The sequence below is a fragment of the Hemicordylus capensis genome, chromosome 2 (assembly GCF_027244095.1).
Source record: "Hemicordylus capensis ecotype Gifberg chromosome 2, rHemCap1.1.pri, whole genome shotgun sequence".
In the NCBI taxonomy this organism is placed as follows: Eukaryota; Metazoa; Chordata; class Lepidosauria; order Squamata; family Cordylidae; genus Hemicordylus; species Hemicordylus capensis.
In genome coordinates, this window is record NC_069658.1 from 422,473,107 (window position 1) to 422,478,502 (window position 5,396).

Here is a 5,396-nt window from a genome sequence, read left to right on the forward strand (position 1 = left end):
TGAGATAGTGTTATGGTGAGAAATGGATCGTGGCAGCTGTGTGTGTGTGTAATAATTCTTGGTGATTGCTATGATGAGTTCCATGTCTGGCCTTGAGACTAACTTGTGCTTCATTCATTGCTTTGGCCTGCTCTGCAATCTGCTTTGCAAGATGTACTCGGTCAAAAAGTGGTTGAAGTTGCTTTAGTTGAGCTTATAGCTATGCTTGCTACTAAGTGTGCTACTGTGGCAGCTGTTGCAACGCCAGGAAGTAACATAAGGAGTCATAATTCTGTGTGAGAGAGCAACTTATGCCAATGATGTTACTGCAGTGCAGGCACTGTGGCTGGCAGTGGATTCTGGATCAGTATTCTTTTTTGGCCATCTTTGGACTGCGTTTGAAATATGTGTTCAGTGTTGGGGTATGTGAAATATGTGTTCGGTGCATTTGTCTCCAGAAATGGACATATCTGGTGTATCAGCCAAAGCTGATAAAAAGCATTCCTGGCCGCAGCCTCAACCTGAGAAACCAGGAAGAGTTTGGGATCCAGGAGCACTCCCAGACAATGAACCTGATCTTTTAGGGGGAGTGTAACCCCATCCAGAACAGGCAGATCTAAACCATCTCTCGGATCCCGACCCCCTTTTGGATTCAGCGTGTGTGTGTGTGTGTGTGTGTGTGTGTGTGTGTGTGTGTGTGTGTTAGGGTTGAGAATAGTGGGCTGTTGAATTCCTGATTGATGTGTGTAATTATGAGATGTCAACTGTAAAGTTATTTTTTATCTTTCTTCTTTTTCTATGTTTATTTCCTATTTCTGTTATCTTGTTGGAAAAATAATAAAAATATTTTTTTAAAGGATTCAACTTCAGCCTCTTATCCCTCATCCAGCCCAATATTGCCTCCAGGCAGGCTCTTAGGCGAGTCATGCCATTTCCTGATGAAGTTGGTATGGAGAAATAGATCTGGGTGTCATCAGCATATTGATAGCATCCCAAACCAAACTTCCTGACTATTTCTCCCAGCAGTTTCATATAGATGTTAAAAAGCACTGGAGACAGTATGGAGCCCTGTGGAACACCACATTTTAGCTCTCGCTTTTCAGAGCAACAGTCTCCAAGTGACACCATCTGGAATCTGCCAGAGAGGTAGAAACGGAACCACTGTAAAACAATGCCACCCAATGCCACCAGGTGACCCAGCAGGATACCATGGTCAATGGTATTGAAAGCCGCCAAGAGATCCAGAAAGATCAGCAGTGTCATATTCCCTCTGTTAATCACCAATTGGAGATCATCTATCAGGCTGACCAAGGCAGTCTCAACCCCATAGACCACCCAAAAGCCAGTCTGGAAAGGATCTAAACAATCTGTGTCATCCAAAACTGCCTGGAGCTGAGAAGAACCACTCAATCAATCACCTTGCCCAACCAAGGAAGATTAGAGACAGGTCTGTAATTAGCTAACTCTGAGGGATCCAATGCAGGTTTCTTCAAATAAGGTCTAATAATAGCCTCCTTAAGACAAGGAGGCATCCTGCCCTCCCTCAGAGAAGCATTTATGATATTTACCAGACCCTCTCTGATAATTTGACTGCCAGGTGAAATAAGCCAAGCTGGGCAAGGGTCAAGAGAGCAGGTGATGGGACATACAGTCTGAAGCAGTTTGCCCACATCTTCAGAAGTAAGAAATCAAAACTGATCCAATTCAATCCTACAAGAGGGGTTGCTGGGCACCTCTACAAGAGACTCTGCAGTAACTGTGGAGTCTAGTTCAGTGTGAATACAAGATATTTCATCTGCAAAAAGTTATTAAAAACATAACAGCGAGTAACAGATGGTTCCAAATTCAAATTCAAGGCAAAGGAGGCATGAAAGGGTATTAATAGGAAAGAAAATTTTCTGAAAGTATTGTATCAAGGGTACATGACACCTAAAAAACATAAAGTATACAAGAGCTCTGTGAGGTGTTGGAAGTGTGGGAATTTAAATGCAGACATTTCCCATATGCTATGGAGTTGCCATGTGGTTCAGAAATTTTGGAAGGAGGTATTAGATAATTTTGTGGATACCATGGACAGCCAGGAAAACAAACAATTGGATCATAAAACGAATAAATCCAGAATTTTCACTTGAGGTACAAATGACCTGGCTCAAACTATCATACTTTAGACACAGCTCCCTTGAAAAGTCCATAATGCTGGGAAAGGTTGAAGGAAAGAGAAGAGGACGACCAGCAGCAAGGTGGATGGATTTGATTACAACAGCAATGAATCCACCACTGAGACCTAAAAGGCCAAGTTGAAGACAGATAATCCTGGAGAGAATCTAGCTAGGTGGTCACTAAGAATCGACACAGACTTGATGTCACTTTATCAATTAATAGTCAATTAGATCATTTAGAAAGAATAACAAAAATAATAATTGAAAGAATGCCTAACAGTGGTTCTGGTGGGATGTTTTGTAAATATCCCCTGTAAAATGAGAACTCTAACATCAGGCCTTTTGACTGCTGCTAAAATGATAATTTCAAGACAATGGAAGGACTCTGAATCTCTTTCTGTAACGGAAGAGTGGGGAAATGTTTGGGAAGTGGTTCAAATAATGGAGGGAAAACATAATTCATAAGATTGAAAGAAGGGAAGCATATAAGATCATCTTTTGGAATTCAGTGGGGTCCACTTTTGGATTTTTGGAAAATTTGATATGGATTTTAATGTTTATACTAAGCTGTTTTATGAATGTGTAGTTTTTGTATGGCTATGTGGATATGATTGTTTAGAACATGGGTCATATCAGTTTTTTTGTATTCTGCACTGAGTATTTTTGTATTGAAAATTGAAATTTTAATGGGTTGGGTTTTTTTCAAAGAAAGAAATGAAAATGGGGTGGGGCCACTGCTCAGAATCCTCTATATACTTAATTCGCTTAGCCAATGCATGGGGATGCGTGCTGGCCAGCATTCCAGCCAAATTCCAGCCAATGAGAGGGGGAGAAGCCATGCGAGAGGAAGAGAGGGAAGCAGCAGACCTGGAGAGTAGTTGGGGTGTTTCAGTAGTGCCGGGACAGCGGAGAAAGGGAAGAGGAAATAAGGAGAAATGGATGCGGATGGGCGGTGGGCCAAGCCCTGCTGCCCTGAGGAGGAGGAAGGGTGAAGCTGCCGGGGAGAGAGGAGACTGGGGCTTGGCTTGGGGGAGAACGAAGGCCCGGCCGTGGTGGGGTGGCAGTGGAAGCAGCGGGCCCAGCCGCGGTGGGGTGAGGAGGCAGCTGGGCCGCCAGGAAAAGGAGGCGGTGGCAGGAGGGGACAAGACACCTTGAAAGCTGTCCAGAAACCGCGGGCGGGGGGGGGGACGGCCTGGCGGGGAGGGGGAGATAAGCCCCGCTAGCCTCAGGAGAAGCCCAACCAGCGGGCGAAGCCCCACCGGCCTCAGGAGGGAGGAGGCGGTGACGGCAGGCCTGGGTTGAGGAGGTGGCCGTTCCTGGGCTGGCCAGTGGCCCGAGAAGAAATGGCTGCTGCCGGGCTGGCCAGTGGGCTGAAGGGCGGCCACCGGTGGGCCCAGAGAGAGCAGCCGCTGGCTGGATGAGGAGGAGAAACAAGTTGTGGCAGGGAGAGTGGCTGCTGGTGGGCCAAAGGAAAACGGCCGCCAGAGGGCTGAGGATGAGGGCCGAGTTGCGGGGGGGGGAGCGAGCGAGCGAGAGGGCTGCGGGGGGAGCGAGTGAGCGAGAGGGCTGCGGGGGGAGCGAGCGAGAGCTGCGGGGGGAGCGAGAGAGAGAGCTGCAAGCGAGAGGGCTGCGGGGGAGTGAGCGAGAGGGCTGCGGGGGGAGCGAGCGAGCGAGAGGGCTGCAGGGCGAGCGAGCGAGCGAGAGGGCTGCGGGCAAGCGAGCGAGAGGGCTGCCGGGCGAGCGAGCGAGCTGGTGGGGGATAGAAAGCTATGGGGGGAGCGAGCGAGGAACCTGCGGGGGGAGAGAGCGGCGGGGCTGCGAGTGAGCAAGAGAGCTGCGGGGGGAGCGAGAGAGAGAGCTGCGGGGGGAGCGAGCGAGCGAGAGCTGCGGGGGGAGCGAGAGAGAGCTGCAAGCGAGAGGGCTGCGGGGGAGTGAGCGAGAGGGCTGGGGGAGCGAGCGAGCGAGAGGGCTGCGGGGCGAGCGAGCGAGAGGGCTGCGGGGGGAGCAAGAGGGCTGCCGGGCGAGCGAGCGAGCGAGCTGCTGGGGGATAGAAAGCTATGGGGGGAGCGAGCAAGCAAGCTGCGGGGGGGAGAAAGCGGCGGGGGTGCGAGTGAGCGAGAGAGCTGTGGGGGAAGTGAGAGAGCGAGCTGCGGGGGGAGCGAGAGAGAGCTGCGGGGGAGCGAGCGAGCGAAAGAGAGCTGCGGGGGGAGCGAGCGCCAGAGGATGCCGGGACTCGTAGTTTTGCAATGGACGCCCTAACCCACTGTTATATGCCATGCGCCGGCGCACTTGGCGCGACGGCACTTAATGTGTGGTGTGAGGCAAACTGCCTTGTCCAACTCAGGCTCGCTCGAAGTTTCCGCCGGCACAAACTAATCAATTTACCGGGGAAGATGGGCTTTGGGCGAGGCTTCGCCGCGGAGCACGAGCAGCACTAAGGAGGAAACAGCCGCCGGGAGAGAAGGCGGCCGCAGCATCCTCCTTCGAGAAGGGGAAATAGCGGGCGACTCCCTCTCCAAAGTTCTCTCTCGCCTCCGAGTCCGACCCACAAAAGACACATCCTGGGTCACGTGACTTGGGGCGCTCAGAGGGACCTGGCATGCTTCGCCTTTCGGTCTCTCGGAAAGCGTTTGTTCTTCTCTCTTTCGCGTGCACCTGAACAAGAACTTAGAACTCGATAGGAGCTGCTGCTGCTGCCGCCTCCTCCTCTCACCCCACGCCACCTTCCCTCTGCTGCTACTAAAGCCTAAGATATGAGGTGTGACGGACAGGAGGCCCGTCACGGGGAAGGGGATGTGAATTAGATGGGAGAAGGAAGATGGGCAGAAAGGAGTTGGCTTCAGAGGGCTGGTGAGTGGAGCCCGCAAGTCATCGTACCGCTTTAAACAAAAAGTGGCAATTTCAAACTTGGTAAGGGCCATTTGTCCCAAGTAAAATGCCATTAATTCAAGAACTGCCTGTACTGAAGGAAAACATGTTCTGGATCAGTTCACCTGTAACACCAAACCGTGGCTTGGCATTACATGAATGAGTTCTATACTCACATAGAACCTCCTTTGGCCTGCCTCACATCCTGTGTTTTACTTAAAGTTTCAACAAACATTAAGGAACTGCTTATGGGTGAATGCTTATAGAACTCATGCCTGAAAAATTAACATAGTCCATCCCACATTTTTTCTTAAGCCAATCAGTTTGCAGTGAGGGACTGAATAAAACCTTGTATAATCTTTATAAAATATTTATACACGACACAATATA